The sequence below is a fragment of the Xiphophorus maculatus genome, chromosome 21 (assembly GCF_002775205.1).
Source record: "Xiphophorus maculatus strain JP 163 A chromosome 21, X_maculatus-5.0-male, whole genome shotgun sequence".
Classification (NCBI taxonomy): domain Eukaryota; kingdom Metazoa; phylum Chordata; class Actinopteri; order Cyprinodontiformes; family Poeciliidae; genus Xiphophorus; species Xiphophorus maculatus.
Genome location: NC_036463.1, coordinates 24,981,366 through 25,001,769, shown reverse-complemented (window position 1 = coordinate 25,001,769; position 20,404 = coordinate 24,981,366). Strand labels below are relative to the sequence as shown.

Here is a 20,404-nt window from a genome sequence, read left to right as displayed (position 1 = left end):
AATTAGCTAACAAACTAACTATCTGGCTTGTTAGATAAAGATTTAATAAGTAAATTGAATAATATGACTTTGAAAAATGAACTGCCTTTTTTTCTCCTATGAGAGGCTAAATAAATTTTATTTTTTACAGTGTAACTTGCAGACGGGCTCTGAAGGGAAGTTCTGCTGGACCGGCCCGTATCGAGTCTCTTCAGCTCTGAATGGTTCTGCTTCACTTGGTTCATCTCGACCCATTCCTCCTCCAGAACCAGGAACTTCCTGGACGTTCTGGGCTGCAGTTGGGGGGCAGCGCAGTTAGGGGGCAGCGCAGTTAGGGGGCAGCGCTGCTTCCCTGACTCACTGAAAACGTCCCACTGGCTGGTGCTTCAGTCTGACCAATCAGATCATCAGAAATGATCTGAATAAATGTTGACTCAACAAGACAAATCGATCAGTTTTAGACTGAGCTGATGGGACCCTGATTGGACCCTGATGGGACCCAGCAGGACATGTATGGACTACGCGGTGCATTCGAGGTGCCGTGTTTCAGTGGGAAAGCGCAGCACCTTTAATTCAATTAGTCTGAGAGGAGAAAGCGCGTTCGGTCACAGCGCTGCCGACCCGACGGACATTATTCAGTGGATCCAGGCAGGACGCCAAGCCCGGCTGCCAGAGGACTGACGGGACCGGGGCGTCGCCATGGCGATGCAGGACGAGATTCCCCCACATCTGGTGATGTAATGTTCTGCAGAACCGCTGCGGCGTCACCAGCCTCCCCAGCAGCACTGAAGACGGTTGAATGGATTCGTCCCATTTTACTTCCTGCTAAGTTTGTTTCTGAGTAAAAAGTTGCAGGCGATTAGCGGCACAAGGTAAAAAAGAAAAACATTGTTTAATTATTAAATTTTTTTATCTAACATAAATGTAAGTTTGTTTGAAAAAGGCACGTCAGGATCTGCTGCAGGTTTTTATCTCAGAGAATCACCGCCAGGTTTCTCTCAATCATCTCATTATGGGACGAGGAATCAGGTCTCGTTAGATAAACGCTTCATTTCTCTGGATTTTCCTTCTGTGGAACAAACTGAGCCGATGAGGAGCTGAAGATGATTTATGGATGAAACGTCTCAACACTGATTGGTCAGTCAGACCAGTGTTTCCCATGCCTGGTCCTCAAGGCCCACTGTCCTACATGTTTTAGAGGTTTCACTGCTTTAATGTGTTAATCTGTCATCAACTCAAATCAGCTGGACTGAAGCAAGGAAACACCTAAAACATGCAGGGCAGCAAGTCTGGAGGACCAGGATGGGAACACTGAGTTACACGACCACATCCTGATTTTACTGAATAAAACAAAACCAGGTTGTTGGTTCCCTGTCTCTCTCTCTCTGTCTGGTTTCCTGTCTCTCTCTCTCTGGTTCCCTGTCTCTCTCTCTCTCTGGTTTCCTGTCTCTCTCTCTGGTTTCCTGTCTCTCTCTCTCTGGTTCCCTGTCTCTCTCTCTCTCTCTCTGGTTCCCTGTCTCTCTCTCTCTGGTTCCCTGTCTCTCTCTCTCTGGTTTCCTGTCTCTCTCTCTGGTTTCCTGTCTCTCTCTCTCTGGTTCCCTGTCTCTCTCTTTCTCTGGTTCCCTGTCTCTCTCTCTCTGGTTTCCTGTCTCTCTCTCTCTGGTTCCCTGTCTCTCTCTCTCTGGTTCCCGTCTCTCTCTCTCTGGTTCCCTGTCTCTCTCTCTCTCTCTCTGGTTTCCTGTCTCTCTCTCTCTGGTTCCCTGTCTCTCTCTCTCTGGTTCCCGTCTCTCTCTCTCTGGTTCCCTGTCTCTCTCTCTCTCTGGTTCCCTGTCTCTCTCTCTCTGGTTCCCTGTCTCTCTCTCTCTGGTTCCCTGTCTCTCTCTTTCTCTGGTTCCCTGTCTCTCTCTTCTCTGGTTCCCTGTCTCTCTCTCTCTGGTTCCCTGTCTCTCTCTCTCTGGTTCCCTGTCTCTCTCTCTCGGTTCCCTGGTCTCTCTCTCTCTGGTCACTGTCTCTCTCTCTCTGCTCCGTCTCCTCTCTCTCTGTTTCCCTGTCTCTCTCCTCTCGTGGTTCCCTGTCTCCTCTCTCTGGTTCCCCGTCTCCTCTCTCTGGTTTCCTGTCTCTCTCTCTGGTTCCTGTCTCTCTCTCTGGTTCCTGTCTCTCTCTCTCTCGTCTCCTGGTTCCTGTCTCTCTCCTCTCTGGTTTCCCTGTCTCTCTCATCTCTCTCTCTCTGGTTTCCTTCCTGTCTCTTCTCTCTCTGGTTCCCTGTACCCTCTCCTCCTCTCCTCTCGGTTTCCTGTCTCTCTCTCTCTGGTTTCCTGTCTCCCTCGTTCCTTCTCTCTCCTCTGGTTCCCTGTCTCTCTCTCCTGTTCCTCTCTTCTCTGGTTCCCTGTCTCTCTCTCTCTGGTTTCCTGTCTCTCTCTCTCTGGTTCCCTGTCTCTCTCTCTGGTTTCCTGTCTCTCTCTCTGGTTTCCTGTCTCTCTCTCTCTGGTTCCCTGTCTCTCTCTTTCTCTGGTTCCCTGTCTCTCTCTCTCTGGTTTCCTGTCTCTCTCTCTCTGGTTCCCTGTCTCTCTCTCTCTGGTTCCCGTCTCTCTCTCTCTGGTTCCCTGTCTCTCTCTCTCTCTCTCTGGTTCCCTGTCTCTCTCTCTCTGGTTCCCTGTCTCTCTCTTTCTCTGGTTCCCTGTCTCTCTCTTTCTCTGGTTCCCTGTCTCTCTCTCTCTGGTTCCCTGTCTCTCTCTTTCTCTGGTTCCCTGTCTCTCTCTCTCTGGTTTCCTGTCTCTCTCTCTCTGGTTCCCTGTCTCTCTCTCTCTGGTTCCCGTCTCTCTCTCTCTGGTTCCCTGTCTCTCTCTCTCTCTCTCTGGTTCCCTGTCTCTCTCTCTCTGGTTTCCTGTCTCTCTCTCTCTGTTTCCCGTCTCTCTCTCTCTGGTTCCCTGTCTCTCTCTCTGGTTCCCTGTCTCTCTCTCTGGTTTCCTGTCTCACTCTGTTTTTGGCTGTGAAGCGGTGTGTTCTGCGCGGCCGGCCCGTCACAGCCACTCGGATCAGTCGGTTCTGCTCCCAGCGGGCCTGACTGATCGGGCCTGACTCATTAACTCGGTGAACACTCGGACCTGTGTGACTTCGCCCTGCAGACCAGCGCAGGCCGGCGTGCGGCTCTCTGCGCGTTAGCATCAAGGCCGTCCTGCTGCTCCTCACCTGTCCTGACTCACCTCAGAGACGAGGCGACTGCAGGAAGGCTGATAACTCAGAATATGAAGAAATCAGAGAAATTGTAATATTTTTCTCATTTTCCTCGAGTTTTCCATTAAAAATGTGAGTAAAACTGAAGGTTTTCTATGAGTTTGATCAAACCTTCCTGCTAGCCTGATGGATTAGCTAGCACGATTAGCTAGCGACTAATGAAGATGATAGTTTCAGGTCATGTGGATGACCTTTGACCCACATCCAACCCAAACACAGATGGTTACACAAAGAGGCGACGCTGAACATCAGCTGCGTTTTTCCAACATAGAAACATCTCCAGACCTGAAGCTAACAGCGTAGCAGTAGTTAGCTTCCTGACTAGCTAGAACTTCACACAACTCAACGTTTTCATTCAGTAACTCAGAGAAAATGTATCTGCAGGTGAAGAAGTCAGTAGGAAAAGGTTTAGCAGTAAGTAGGTGATTTAGCCTCACAAAGAGAAAACTGTAGTTTCATTTTTAAAGTCGTATTTTCTTTGTGTTTTTCATTCATTTAAAGATGTCACCGTTTCAAACTACATATTTAGTTAGCAAGGTAAATATTTAGCTTCAAATAAGATAGTTAGCAAGGTAGTTAGCAAGCTAAAAATGTTATTTGAAATGATTTAGCTTTGAGCTAAATATTTAGTTAGCAAGTTAAATATTTAGCTTCGAATTAAATACTTAGCACGCTAATTATTTAGTTGTAGCATCAAAAAATATTTAGATCGGAGCTAAATATTTAGTTTGAAATTAAATAGGTAGCAAGCTAGCTAATTATTTAGCTAATATACAAATTAACTTGCTGATAACCGGAGGTGGACTGTCGAAAAACATCTATGTGGATTTTGTGAACATCTATAAAAAATAAATATTTAGTTTGAAGCAAAATACATAATTTATAAACTAAGTATTTAACTTCCTATCGAGATATTCAGTCATCAAGTTAAACATTTAGCTTGCTACCGAAATATTTAGCTTGATGCTAATGGTTTGAAGCAGGTTATGACATCATAACGGCCGTACTGGTACCTGTTCGGTACCAGAACCTTCCCATCAGCCTCGTGTTTCGGTCCTTATGGACCCCCGTACTGGATGCTTTCAGACTTTGTTATCAGAATCTCAAACTCCTGGATTGTCAGCTAAACTGACTGTCGGTTAAAAAAAAAAAGTTTGGTCCCATTGGGACACCGTGCGTCTCCATGGCAACCCAGAGAGTCATTTATCCCAGAAAGGTCAAAACATGGAGACAAAAACAAGTCAACACAGAGCGAGCGCGCATCCTCATTTCTGTATTAACGGGCTCTATTGTCTCAGCTACAGTCCGGACTGATTGTGTTGGCTGAGGTTATTAACACACGCACACACCACACGCACACACACACACACACACACACACACACACACACACACACACACACGTATAAGAGCTGGCATCAGTTCATATTCTGGTCAAGGTCGCGTTGCAGATAAAATGCTTTATGGCGTCGTTAGACCCTCCAGGAGGAAGAAAGACGCTTCACATCCAACAAAAACCTCCAATAACAGCTTGAAAGGATCCATCGGAACATTTTCCACCTGAAGAAAACGTTCTGAAAGGAAAACAAATTAGAAATGGGATTCACTTCTGCAGTCACACGTAGCTGGACGACGGCCCAGAGTCCTACAGCCTGAATAAAAGCCAGAACCAGAACCTGCAGAACTCATCATATTCTGCAGCTCAGACATCATAAACTGGGCACCGTGTTCTGGGACTAGCAGCAGTGTTTTTATTAGCAGCAGCTGCTAGCCGCCGCTAGCTGCTTCTAGCCGCCGCTACAAACCCTGGTGATAATAAATCCTTCATGTTTGATAAAAAAAAAACGGCTTTATTCTCAACCTGCAGCTGGAAAAACATTTAAAGATGTTTTAAGGGATTTTTTCTGATTTATATGACACTCTCAGTTGGATTTAGATCTGGACTTTGACTAGGCCAGTCTGACTCATGAATTTGCTTCTATATAAACCATCCCATAATGGTGAACCTGGTCATTTTGGCTGATTGGTTCAGCAGAACAAGCACTGACAGGCTAGCTGTTTGAGCTAAACGCTGTAATAAATGTGACTTTGACTATACTGTATGGTTATAAATGTATTCAACCTTTATTTCATAGGAAACATGCAAAAAAATGTCTTGTTTTTTAGACTTCAACCAATCTCTGACATTCTAACTGACCTCTTTTGTTAGCAAACAGAAACATATAGAGATGAATAATAGAAAGACATTATATTTATTCTCTTTTATAAATGTGATCCAATCTTTGTTTTTATTTTATTTTTCCATATTTAAATTCCATGAAATATTTAGTGGTCCATTTAAATTGTATGAAAATTTATTAACAAAATTAGATTTTCAGGGAGAAGAGGGCAGTGGGCACCCCAGGGCACCTCTTAGCTTCACCCCTGCATTTACACAACTTTTGAAATTTCACATTTTTTCAGATTTTTTGATCCGTTTTTGTATTTTTCTATTCTCCACTTCACTGTCTTGGTTTCTTTAATCTTTTTTCTTTATTTCTTCAGTTCCTTCCTTCCATCTTCACCTCCTCTGTCCTCTGCTCCTTTTTGATCATCATCTATCAGGTCGACTCGGCTCGTTTTCTCCTGGCCGTCTCATTTTGTCGCTGTATTTTTTACCACCTCGGCCGCCGAGGAAACGTGCAGCTGTCCATCTCACAGATTTCTGATAACCCCTGAAGGAGTCGTCGCCCAGGCAGGAACACAACGGCACGACTGTATTTACTACAGATTTAACTCTGCTGTTCGGAGCGTGGATAATAAATTCAGACGGAGGAGCTGCAGGACGTGAATTGATAAACAGAGAACAACAGGCTGAAATAAGAGATACAGACACAGAAATAGAAAGCTATGTGTCCTTGCATGAGTTTGCATGTGCAGCATGCATGCATCGGTGTGTGAGTGTTCGATGTTGGAGCCGTTTCAGTGAATAAGTTTTCCTCTGACTGGATTCTGGTTGAATCATGTGCAGAATTATTAGCCAACAGAGAAACATTCAGGCTCTAAAACTTCCTCACTAAAACAAAAAACATCAACGGATCTTCAAAATAAATATTTCAAATAATCATGTGAGGATTAAATTTGTCTCCTGGACTCTGTCGGTCTGAAATATTCCCTGAAGTTTATTATAGATATTTATAAATCTATATGACTTAAAATTATAAGATTAAATAAATGCTTTAAACTGGACGATGATCTCACCGTCATTTTGTTTTCTGATATGATCTATGATGTAAACATGTAAATATTAAAGCGTCCCGCTCGTTTCTGAGATGAACCGGAGAACATGCGAACCCCAGCTGGGCGCTAACAGTTTTCTAGCAGCGAGGTAACCATGGTAACCACCATAAAACACACTGGAAACTAAACAAACATGGAGGAAAACATAAATAACATTAATGCAGACTGCGGGTGGAAAATGGGCAGTAATTTGGGATCTAGAGCAGATCCATGAGTTCATATCAGACCTGCAGCTTCCAGAGGAACCGAAAGCATCGCATTTATCCAACGTTGCAGGTGTTCCCTGAACGCATCGCTGTCTTTTCCTCTAGTCCAAAACACAGAACTCAAAAAAACAACTTAATGTTTGAGTTTCTAAAAGCTAGCTGCGCTAACTGTAAAGCGCTAATCATCACTGCTGTCAGCCAATCAGGAGGCTGGGAAGGATCCAGGAAACTGCCAGCTGATTGGCTCAGAGGACAGAAGGAAAAAACTGTTTTATATCAACTATGAGCGAGAAAAAATATCAAAAACAAAATAAAAAATCTGGAAGATCAAGAGAGAAGGAAAAGAAAAGATGGAGAGCAAAGAATGAACGAGTTAAAGAAAACAGAAGAAGTCATGAATTAAGCAACAGTCTCATCTGATGCTAAAGCTCCAACAGCAGACGGCATTGTGGGTAATTATCCTCATCATGTCCAGTAGAAGCTCCTTCACTTTAGCCTCTCAGTGTGTGTGTGTGTGTGTGTGTGTGTGGGGTGTGTGTGTGTTCACACACACACTGAGGAACAGAGACGAACTGAACAGGACGTCTGAGTTGGACGTCCAGCTGGCGTCTCTCTCTGCAGCTGTTTGTCTGTTCAGCCCGATACTGACACCCACACCAAACTGGCAACCCGCAGAAGCAACCTGGCAACCCGCACTGCACCTTTGTGCCGCTGTCTCTGGGGGACGGGGACGGGGACGTCCCTCTGCTGTGTTTGGACAGAGAAGCAGTTTCACTCTGAACATCCAGGAAACGTCTCCTTCCTCCAACAATATGTAAATAAATAAATTCATGTTTAATGAATAATTCACCTTAAAAATATATTAAATTATATATTTAATATATAAATTATATGAAACACTATCAAACTGCTTCATATGTTTGATACTGAGAAATCAAATATATGAAGCAGTTAATAATAATATTACAAAATAAAAAATATTAAATATTATTATTTAGTATTGTTATTGTGATTTCACTATAATACAATTTATCAATTATAAAATGATTATTAATATTAGTACAATTCTTATGGTTTGTTTCTAAAAAATAATATTAAAAAATAAATTAATGAATTCTATATTATTAATAAATAAATAGTATATATTTATTAATATGGCTAAAACAATAAAAATAGGCAAAAATACCTCATATGATAACAATAATATATAAAATAACTAATAATTAATAACAATTAAACAAATAATTACATTTACAAATCATTTTTTACTGCTTTCATTCTAGAAAAATAGGAAAAACATAAAAATGTAACAAACTATTTATAAAACAAGAATTATTTCAAATTAAATTAGTAACTATGGATTAATAGTTTGTGTAAAAAGAAACAAAAAACTATGAAAAAAAAAATTATCAAAAATTGAAATGATCAGAAATTCTTGTCCAAGAATGAATCTTAAAATCCCCGAGACTAAAGAACGAAAACGCAGAAACCATGGAAACAATAAAACTGAATGAACTTCATCATCCGTCCATCGGTCCGTCTAGGTTTTCGCTCCTCCTCTCATCCGCCCCTCCTCTTCCTCCTCCTCCTCTTCCTCCACCTTCCTAACATTTCTGCCGTTCCTCCTCTCCTGTGTCAGCGCTCCGTCGCTCAGCTGTCACTTTCTCACACACACTCACACACCCAGAGGAAATTACCAGCCTGTGGAGTGTGAGACCTCTCATCTTCTGCTTGATGTTGTTTCAGTCTCTCACACACACACACACACCCACACACACACACCCACACACACACACCCACACACACTCAGAGTTATGTATCAGTGACTCCATGCAGGGACAAAGCTAAGTGTGTTTATTTCTGTTCTCCAACACACACCTTGATGACAGGTGCGTCCCGCAGCTTTGGGCCTCAACCCGACCAGAACCGGCCCAAAAGAAACAAACACTCCACCAGCTTCCTCCTTTCAGCCGCGCTAACAGCTAACAGCTAACGCTACAATGCTCGTTGCTACGGTGATTACCGCCGTTTCTGGGGATCCGCAGCGTTACTACTCCCCTCACACAGGAAGCAGAATCACAGGCGGTCCGACAGGTTACACAGAACCATCAGGTCCAGTTTCTCCAGAACCAGCCAGAACCAGAGTGGGCATGTCTCTCTGATTGGTCAGAAAACAGGAAGAAAAATACTGTGTGGACGAACTGGATCAGTGATCCAAATGATAACAGAATCAGGAAAGTCCAAGTTCCTGTGACCCGGCTGACCTCTGGACGGCGGTTCTGATGGTGGAGATCCGGAGGTCCAGTCAGGACGGGTTTCATCCCTGATTCAACCAAAAACAAGAAAAACATTTTGTTCTATTTGGACCAGTTTGAATCCGCCTGATGTGTCAGAAACGACCCGTTCCACCTGAACTCTGACCCGGCTCCTGCTGCGTATTCAGGCCGGGCTTTAGCCTCGTCATCTCACACACACACACACACACACACACACACACACACACACACACACACACACACACACACACACACGCACACACACACACACACACACACACACACACACACACACACACACACACACACACCTTCCTGCCTTCATTAGGCGTCAATATTCAGGTTCGTTTTAATTTAGCTCCAAAGGAGGTCAGACTTGCGGCTCGTCACCCGTTTTATCTTCGTCACGTCCAACCGTTCTGCTCCAGTTCTGCAGCAGACAGAGGAAGAGGAGGAGGAGGAAGACCTCCATTCACATGATGGCTACATGTTAGAGTCTCGGCGACGGGAACCAGCAGGTCGGATCCGTCAGCTGAGGATCCATCAGAACCTTAAAAATGGTAAATATTTCATCAATTCTGATGAATAAAATGAAAAAGTTACAACTTTAAAACGTTTGGATCAAAATGTTTCCACCCAGAAGATATTTATCTAGATTTTATGATTTGTATCTAAATGAACTTTAAACATTTTGGGGTTTTTGTTACTCATTTAAAATAAAACTAAATATTTTTCTTTTCTCTTTTGGGTCTTTTTGCATCTTTAGATGTTCAAAGTTTTTATGTTTAAAATTGGATTTTTCTTTAGATGTAGTGCAACTTTTTATTTTTACCAAATAAATAAATAAAACTTTGCTTTCAAAATGTTTGTTTCATGTTGAATCAGCTCGATTTGAACAACGGGTCAGGTTAAACTGGAATAAATATCAGTTTGTAGCTTAAATTATTATTTTATCTGAAATTTTCTAGAAAAATTTTGAAATTTCTCAGTTTGAAAAGTCAAATTTCTGCCTTTTGAAAATGTTTTTGAGTTTTTGGCAGAAATTTGAAGCAGGATAATCTGTAAGCGAACAGAAAGCTGCCTCAGTTTGTTCTGATCCGGTTTGTCGGTTCTGAAAGCTCGTCCTTCCACAGAATGAAGGCAGAAAAACATCGTCTGAGTTTTTATTCTCAGAACAACGAGGACAGGAGGATAAAATTAGACGCAGGATGAAGCGTTTCCACGGCGATACGCAGCAGAAAAACCTGCAGCACACAGAAACAGAGGAACCGTTTGGATCCGGTTCAAAGGTTCTGGACCGGATCAGGAGAGCCGGCGCCTGTTTAGGTCCTTAGAACAGAACCAGAACCAGACCAGAATCGACCCAGAACGGGTCCAAACAGCAGCGCCGTGGAACCAGGAAATGTCCAGAACAGAACCAGTTTGGGTTTTAACATCATGGTCCAATACACTGTAAAAACAAAACGTTCCAGAACATTTCTGGTTTAGTTTCTAGTGAAAACGTCTCATTACACTCAAAAAAACTAAATTAAAAACATTTTTTAGAAATAAAAGTTCTTTAAAATTCTTTAAATGTTCCAGTTTCACTGGCAGATTATTTTTCTTACCAAACAGGAGAAAAATTTAGTCATAGATGAAGTAATTTATCACTTTCAGAACACCATCCCTCTGGCTAAACACGGTGGTGGCAGCATCATGCTGTGGGACAGGAAGCTGAAGGATGGAGCTAAATCCCCATCAGTCCTGGAGGAAAAGCTGAGATGAAGCTTCACCTCCATGAACATCCAGACAGCCATATTATGGGATGGAGAGGGGGGAAAAAGCACTCCACACTTTCCAGATTAGCTACAGTGTACAACCTGGAGTCACTCTCTTTCCCTCTGACTCATTAAAACCTAATGGTTTGTGGTTCTGTGCGTCCCAACATGTGGGCGGAGCTCTGGGCTCATCGCCATGGCACCCGAACCGGCCAATCAGACGTGCTGAAGCAGAACCCGGTCCTAATAGGAAGAGACCCGCTCAGCCAGGAGGGAGCGACCCGAGAGCAGCAGGAGGCGCGGCGCTGAGACGGAGAGCAGAACGGAGGAGACAGGCGGGCTGGAACTGGGTCGCAGCGTGTGTGTGTGTGTGTGTGTGTGTGTGTGTGTGTGTGTGTGTGTGTGTGTGTGTGTGTGTGTGTGTGTGTGTGTGTGTGGAGACAGGCAGAATCAATAAGAAACCTGTTAAGCTGATCGCCACGGCGATAAACAGGTTGGATGTTGTTTCTCTGAACAGAACCGATCCTCGTTTCCTGACCCGATGGTTCAGAGGCAGACCGGTTCTGAACCGCAGCAGAACCTTCTGGTTCTGGAGGTCTGGATCAGATGGAAACATGGCGGACGCACCGATCAGAACATCTGGGCCGATACCGATATCTGATCCATCCGGGTTCATCACGTCCACTGTTGCCATAGTAACCGTGAAAATGTAATCCGACTACTAACTTATGGTTAACCTTTTGAAAAGTAAGTTAGTTACTTCACCGATTACTTGATTGAAAGTTACTCCAGAAATTACAGCCAAACTTTTAAATGCTTTTTTTCTTAGCGTGAATTTTAACGGCGACATTAATCATGTTTCTGTCAACATTTAAAATAAAAACATATGAATTAAAAACTGCTTCCTGAAGGAAATATGTTTAAAAATACTAAAGAAAGACCATCTTTACAGACAAACAGTTTTAAAAAGTGTTTCTTTTTAAAAGCTTTAGTTTTGGGTGATGTTGGAACTTAATTAAGTTAATTTTAATGAATTAATCATAAACTATATACCAACTAAATAAGATACATTTCTGATCAAAAACAGTTTTTGCTGTTAAATTATTGGATAAAAAGTCATGAGAGTCCAGAAGCAGCTTTGCTGTTAGCGGATGTTTCCTGTACGTCAGATTTAAAGTCGTACCAGAAACACACAAATAAAAGGTTCCTGGTGGAACTTATGTAACAAAAGAAAAAACAATTCATTGGGTTAAAATGTTTAACATGTTAAGACTCAACACAACCTGAGCTCATCTGGCAGCTGAACTCACCAATAGATACTCAGGCTCACTAAAAAACTAAAGGTTTAATTTACCAATCATTTTTAAACTGCAGTCAGGGGCCACACCAACTCATTCCTAGGGCCCCAAATGGCCCCCGAGCCACACTTTGAACACCCCTGACTGATCCTGAATAAACCGCAGGAGGTTCAGAGTGAATTAAACGCACGAGGCCAGAGGGGAAACTTCAGGCTAAATATAAAGGAGCTGAAAGCTGATGAAGATCAGGAGAGAAAATCAGAAAATCCTGAAAAATGACAGAAAAGTTCCAGGAAACGAATTTCTGGAATAAAATCACCTTTAAATGTTTTAGTCTCTGGAGGAAGAGGAGCGTCAGGCGCGCTGACTGGAGCTCCTCCATGTGCTGCTGGTAAATCATGAGACCCTAAAACAGAGCGAGCGAGTTCAAGGTCAGCCGGGGGTCGCTTCAGGCCGGCGCACGCAGGCGGCGCGTTGTGGGTCGGTGTGTGATTTTAGCGGCCTTTAATAGGCCGCTGCAGCTGTTCTTCATTAACCCTGAAGGTTTAACCACTCAGCAGGAGGTTGAGTTCACCTGCTGAGGAGCTTCAACCGGATCAGATTCAACATGAAGACTCATTTCTTCCTCCACATCAAAGGTTAAATCACAAAACAGCAGAAAACTGATCAAATAACCTCGTTTACTGAAAACATCCAGGGTCCAACTGCAGAAATCTGGATTTCTCTACATGGTTCACTGAATCTCTGGTGCATTTAGATCTGCAGAGTTCACACAGCCATGATAAAATCACCTCCAAACATTTAATGTGGCTTCAATACGCAGAAAATCAAACTTCAGGGTTTTCCAGTCAGAGAATCAGAAACAGCAGAAAGGTATCAGTCAGGAGAAGATCAAATAAAATCCCAGTGTTTTGGATTTTTAGCTGAATTTTCATTACAAATATGAACAAAACTTTCAGTGAAATAAAGTTCAACATTTGTGCTGAAGTTTTATCAACTGTTAAGAACTCAGAGCAGCTAAATTTTGGTTGATTTGTTTTGACTGAAACTTTGATAAATTTGGTAGCAGAAATAAAATTAAAATGTACTTTTAGGAGTATTTTTACTTCACTGAACTTTTTATTTTTACTTGAGTAATTTTGTTCTAAAGTATTTTCACTCCTGAGTTAAACTTTTTCTTCCCACTGAATGAAAATCAAAATGTTTTAACCAGAAACTCAAAAACCTGCAGTTTCTGTTAAAGTTTCATAATTTGTTTTATTGAAAGAAACTGATTTGGAAAAATTTTCCTTTTTCCTGATTCTGATATTTTTTGTTTCTTATTTGAATTATTGTCATATTGGTTCTTAAAATACCAACATTTCTAAATAACTTTATATTTTTTAGTCTGCTTATGTAATTTTTAAATATTAAATGATTGGTAATTTGATCAGTAGACTTTTTATCAGATACTTTTTCACTCGAGTCATTTCTCGGACGGAAACTTTTTACTTTTACTCCAGAATAATTTCTGGTCCCTCATCAGCTGATCTCATAAAATTAAGAAAACTGGCGCCGATGAATCGGTGCACCCCTAGTGACAGGAAGTTGATGGTCCAAACAAAATAAAAGCCCAGACTTTAACTGGACAGGAACTTAAATCCTGCAGAGTGATCCAGAGAGCTGAGTCAGCAGAACCGGACCCGGTTCTGGAGGTCCATCAGGATTTACTCCCGGCCTCCTTTGTTCCTGGTTAAGCCGCCGTCTGTTGCCGTGAACAGTCACTTTAGAGGATCGTTGACAGTGGATTACGGCTGACACATGCTGCTCTGGTATTTCTGCTGTGAGTCACGGCGGCGGCGGCGACAGCCTCTGGACCGCCAGCGCCGCCAGACGCCTTGACAAAAGCAGTCGGCGCTGGCTCTAAACGCCGCAGCACTTTCTCTGATTGTTTTATCCCATTAAAACCTGTCGCTTATGTAAGTTTGGAGCTGGAGGGAAGGAGCGTCTGAAACGCTGCGGCTGGAATATAATTAACTGCTTTCCTCTAATAACTGAATAAAAGCTTTCAGATTTGTTTTGTATAATTAGCTGAAGTTGTTTGTTAAAAGCTCTGCAGACATGGACCTCTGAACCCGGTCCAAAACTTTATAGAACCGACTGCTGCCTATAAATACATCACACACACACACACACACACACACACACACACACACACACACAGAGGAAATCTAACACACTTATGGTCTTCCCTGAGGAGAAAATCACCATAACAACTTCACTGGATAAACATCATTAAGATGGATGGATGGATGGATGGATGGATGGATGGATGGATGGATGGATGGATGAGTGAATCAGAGATCTGTCATTGCAGAAAGATGTTTCACTACGTTCCATTTTAAACTGAAATCCTGTAAATCTGCAGGAATGAAAAACGGTCGTTTGATTTTTGCAGCTAAAATGAACAAAACCTGAAAATCCTAAGTTATTAAATCTAAACTTCTCATGAAGCTTTGAGCCTCTGAAGCAGCAGCAGCCTGAGAGGAACCCGACCCGATCCGATCCGACCCGGATATTCAGCCGCTGGTCGTGAGCAGAGGAAACGCCGCGCTGTGGTTTCTGGAGGCGCAAAACATTACGAGGAACTTCCTGCTGCAGTTCCAGGAAAACCTCTTATCACGCTTAGCCTCCTCACAACCAGAACCAGAGAACCGGGTTCTGATCATCACCAGAACCTGTGTGGTTTCTGTTTGCTCCACTCTTCAGATAAAAGCAGAAATCTGATCTCAGATCTGCCCAAACAGCTGCTGCTGTCTGCATTATAAACGTTCAGGTCTGCTGCTCTGAACAAACACTCCGAGATGCGTCCACACACTCCACACACATGCAAACCAAGACACACACACTCACACACCTGTGGCAGGTTGACACAGCAGCTGCTGACGGTTCGCTGCAGATCTGGAAACCACGCGCCTCTTCTTTTCCACAACTTTATTTAAATCCTGCCACCTCAGCGGCACCTGAGGCCAGCAGGCCCCGCCCACCGCTCACCTGGGAGAGGGATGACCAGAACCACAGCAGTCGGGCCGGGATGGTCAGAAGAATGACCTGCACTGGAATTACAAACTTCAATAAACCTGCAGAGCAAACCTGATATTTTAATGAAAAACAACTTTTAGATCCTCTGTAAATCAGATGGAGTTTCTTGGACTGCAGCTGCTTTACTTCATTGTTTTAGTTTTAGTTTGTTTTTAACTCTAAAAGCCTGATGGGATTTAGAAGACATGGTTAGATAACAATATTAATTATCTCATCCTGCATCACTTCATACCTGGGAAGAGTTTTAAATTCTCAGTTGATGTTTAAAACCTGAGAGACCAAACATGAGATAAAACCAGGTGGAGCAGGTTTGGTCCTGTCGCCACGGACCGACTTCTCTCGCGATGTCACACAGGAAATCTCGCATAATTTTGCGGGATTTCAACGTAAACAAACATGGCCGACGATTTGGAAGCAACGGCTAAAGCTTTAGAATATATATAATATCCCCATGACCGTCTTTAAGATTGTCTGAAGGGGAAATCCAGATAAAAATCGTGAACCCAGCTTTAGATACAGTGCGGCTTATGATCCAGAAAACTCTTTATAAAAAAGTTCATTAGCGGAACTGAACGCCAGTTTCTACATGAGGTGAGTACAGCTCTGCTAGGAAACGGATAAAACATTTACACCAAATGTTAGGGGGAAATGATTGATATCGATGTGTAGTGAACGATTATTGTATCAAGTTATCTATCGATTATTCTGACAATTAATGAATAAGAAATGGAGCCGTTCTCTGGTAGCTACTAACATAAGAGAGAAAATGTTAATAATTTTTAATAAGAAAACTTTGTATTGTTTAAAATGCAAAACGATTCAAATATCGTTTTCCGTATCAAGTTAAAAGTATGAAAAATATTTATAAAATATATATTTCTAATCTATTTTTAAATTTTTACTCACTTCTTTACTCTCGTTGATCGGTTAGTAACCGTAAAGTTAGCCAAAATGCTACCTGCCAGGTTCTGCGCTGATAGTCAGATAAAAGTTACCTGTTAGCGCAGCGGATGTTTCCTGCTGTGTTTCCGTTTCCGTTTAGTTTGAAATGTTTCCTCACTTTCCACATTTTCTGTCTCTTTCTTAGCGGCGCTTCTTTCCGTCTCCGTCCTTAGCTGCTAACCGCACTTAGCATTGGCGGGAAAGGGGCATTGCGCAACACTAATAATCGTCCGGCTGAAACACAGCGCTAGATAGTAAAACGTAATTTAGCGAAGCATCGAGGTGTTTTTAAAATGGAGGTTCTTGAATCGTTGCAGCTCCACATAGAAGAGCAGCTGCAGCAACATTTTCCTTCAAGGTGAACACTGAGCTACTGCTTTGTGTTCTTCAAACTGTAGGTGTTGTGGGAACCAGATATGTAACATCTGGTTCTCCACGCTCTTCAAACTGAACTATTGCGCTTTAATCAGCAGAATTTACACCAAAGATTGAACTAATCCTCTTCATTTTATTGTTTGTAGGTGGAAGATATGGCGGATAAACTGAACTGAGTAAGTAGACAAAATAATAGAATAAATTTAATTTACTTAACAATGCTTTGAATTATGAAAGAATGAATGTTTTTATTAACCTGGATGAAATGATTTAGAACTTGTTCATGTTAAGAATGAACTGATTCAACATGACGATATGATTCAGTAGAATGTGATTCTGTATGATGTGATGCAATTTGATACTATGATAATATCATAATAGGGGAAAATTCAATACAATGTATTAAGCCAATATATCACAATATGACTCAATGTGGCACCTAATCAGACGTAGTTATAAACTGATATAATTATAGGAACACATTACAAAATAACAGCAAATAAAAATGAAACTCTGTCTGTATCCGTCAGATTGTTTTCATGAGGCTCTGGGTTTATTTTTCAGATATTTTTCATAAATCTGTTCTGAAATAATAATCAAAACTCAAATTGTCTGAAATCACTCACAGATTAATGTTACTTTTAAAAATCTGAGTTTTTATCTCTAATCTCCAAACAAAAACAGGCAAAAATTCTGAATTATCATAAAAACAAAACATGAGTCAGAGCAAAGACTGCAGCAGTTTGTCATTCAGCAGGAGAAACTCAGAAACAATCCCAACCTTTAAAAATATTCCTCCACCCTGAAAGCATCAGGATCGATTTTCCTGACGGGGATTTAGATCCAGACTGAGAGGGACGGAGCCGAGCCGAGCCGAACCGAACCGAGCCGAGCCGAGCCGAGCCGAGCCGAGCCGACCGAGCCGAGCCGAGCCGAGCCGAGTGTGAGTCTGGGCTGTTTACGGTCGTCACATCGTATTTCTCTGCTTGGTTCTCATCCTAACGGACGTCTCCTCACCGAGATCCACCTGAAGGGAAACATTCCCGTCGGGATTCTCCCACCGGATGGATCCGGACAAACCGGACCGCCCGGAGTCGAGACGGAGGAAAACCAAGCAACATTTTGGAGCAATAATTCTGTTTCCCAGCAACTCAAATACAGAAAAACTGCAAATTTTACACAAATCTGCTTATTTCTACTGTCAGCCAAACCTTTAATATTAAAGGAAATTAAACTCACTTAAATTTATATCAATAAGAAGATAATAAATATCAGCATTTATTAATCTGTAATATAATAGAAGGTCAGATTAAGGGAAATATTTACTGGTTGTATATAATATGACAATATTAACAGATTAATCAGGTAATTCTTAACATTATCTGCACAGATAAAGTAATTAAATAGATTTATGAAAAATAACAGAATATATAACCTGATGGATGCTTAGAGCTCTGATTTCTCATTTAATAAAATAAAATGTAAATATGATTATTTCTGCAGCTTCTCTTTCATCTTATGTGACAAATCAAAAGAGGCTGCAGAACATGAAACATCTAGAAGGTTAAAGGTCAGCCTTCACGCTTCATTTCTTCTCCCAACAGCAAAACAAATCTGCTTCATTCGTGAATAAACGGCCAAGAATTCAATATGAAACACAAATTTTAACATCAACGGGAAGAAATGTAAATTTCATCTCTGTTGTTATTTTATTGCCGGATTTGATTATTTCTGCCCAGAAACACCTGAAAAAGATTCACCTCCAGGATAAATAAAGCTGTCTCTCTGCAGCCCAGCACTTTGTGACATTAGTTCTGAATATTCCCGGACCTCAGTAAATGTCAGCTTATGGAAATCAGAACCTAAAAGCAGAAGTTTGTCCGCTTGGAGACGTAAACAGACCAGAAAGTGACGAGCAGAAGCGCAAACAAACAGCCGCTTAATTAATGGAAAGAGCGGCGGTTCGGCTCGGCTCGGCTCGGCCCAGCACGGCGCGGCTGGGCTCGGTCGCGTAGGAACCGAGTCTCAGGAGAGGCTCGGAGCTGCGCAGGAGACTCAGCGCCTTGACTGCGTCCGAACCGGAACCGCAGTCCGGGCTGGAGATGTTCCAGATAAAAACCCATTTCTGTGCGTAAAAGTTTGATTCTGTTGGATTTTTCTGCTTTAAGTGATTTTAAAACTTTCACCAGGAAACAAAACACGAAATAAAAGCGAATATTTCTGAATTTCTGCTGGTTTTAGTTTCCAGGATGAAGCCAAAGGTCAGAGTTCGCGCCCAGACGCGCCGCCTCGCAGCCAGAATGAGGAGAATAAATGTTACTTACATGTGAAAGTCCTGCGGTAAAAGCTGCGGGTTTAAATCACAACATCCCGCTGCGTCCCGCTCACTGACCCGCACAGGAAGCGCGGAGCGGCGGATCCATGGGCGGACAGCTCCGGCCGACCCGCGGGGTTAAAATCCAAACCGATGAAGAAGCGGTGATGAAGAGGAGCGGCGGGGAGCTGCGCGCCTCTCCACCCGGGGAACAGGCAGCGCGCACCGGGCGGGCGGCTTCACTCCGCCCGCTCCCGCATCGCCCCGCTCAAAAACTCCGGTAACTCCACAAACAGGCGGCCGGGTGTCGGCGGGTCCTCAGCGGGGGGTCGGGCAGCTGATGGCTGAACAGGTAGGAAGTCCCGAGCTGGTTCCGGAGGTTCCCGGGTCAGATTTCCCTCCGCAGCAGGAGAACCGGAGCCGCGCTGAGTGCAGACGGAGCGCAGGGCTTGGTGCGTGTCGGGGCGTCCGCGGGCTGCTGGGGCTGTCCGGACACTCTCCCGTCATCCCCGCCGCTTGATCGCCCCCGGTGCGGGGAGGGAGAGAGAGCGAGGTGGGAGGAGAGTATCGCGAGGTTGGGACATAAATCCCGTTTTTCTCTCCCTGGGATGACCTGGACGGCTTGGAGAGTTTGGGCTGAGTTTCCTCCTGAACCAGGAAACATGAAGGAGCCGCAGGATTTCTGGGCTTTTTATCGGTTCTTCAGAACCAGAACTCCTCATGGAGCAGAGCGCCTCCTGTCTGACCTGCCGGACCGCAGCTTGGAGAAGAAGAACCGAACCGAGTCAGTCAGTCAGTCAGTCAGTCAGTCAATCAATCAATCAATCAATCAATCAATCAATCAATCAATCAATCAATCAATCAATCAATCAATCAATCAGTCCACAGTTTAACTTCTGAGTTTGTTTGGTTGTTTTTTAAATTATTTTTTATTCTAGTGACTGTTATAGCTTTAACTTCTCTTTTGTTTGTTTTTTCATTAATTTCCTTTTTTATTTAATTTAGTTCTTATTTATTGATTTGTTTCTTTTTTACTCTTTATTTTATTGGATTTTATTTCTTTTTAATTCTAATGTCTGTTTCTTTAATTTTCTTGAAATTTTTCTTTAATTTTTTACTTTTTACTTTTTTCTGCTTTTTTCTTTTTGTTTATTTTAATTTTATTAGTTGTACCAGTTTTGACCTTCCGTGTTTGTTTGTCTTCATTTTGTCCTCTTGTATGTTGTTTGATTATAAGTTTATCGTTTGTAGAAGTTTTTATTTTTTGTTTGTTTTCCAGTTTCTTTATTTTTATTTTTTTATTGTAGTATCTGTCGTTGCTGTACTTCTGCTGCCACCTGTTTTTATTTGTATAAACTGCAGACATTTAAAGTTCCAAGTCATCCAAGATAAAATCAGCACCAAACATCAGGAACTTCATAATAGATACAACTATGATTCTACATTTATTCATATATCCCAGTATAATCAGCGCTAATGTGACATTTTGTGTCCATAAACATTATTTTACAGTTCAACCCATAACCTGGACAGCTTTTGTCTCCCCCTGCTGTTCGTTTTTAGGTACTATTGCTGGGATCATGTCGGACTTCAAACGGATTTTCCCAAAAACAAACAAAGTTTGTTTATTTTTGTAACTTAGTGGGAAAATGTTAAATTTGTGC

The 20,404-nt window shown here is 42.4% G+C and overlaps 1 protein-coding gene across 1 annotated transcript in view; it reads right to left on the bottom strand.

Annotated features, from left to right (window-relative positions):
* LOC102230440 (sodium channel protein type 2 subunit alpha-like) overlaps window positions 1–19,207 on the bottom strand; it is a 116,317-nt gene extending 97,110 nt beyond the window's left edge. Inside the window, exon 1 of the mRNA XM_023326813.1 lies at window positions 18,751–19,207. The gene's annotated coding sequence lies outside the window, so the exon portion shown is untranslated. The remainder of the gene's footprint in view (window positions 1–18,750) is intronic.
* Window positions 19,208–20,404: the final 1,197 nt, after the last annotated feature.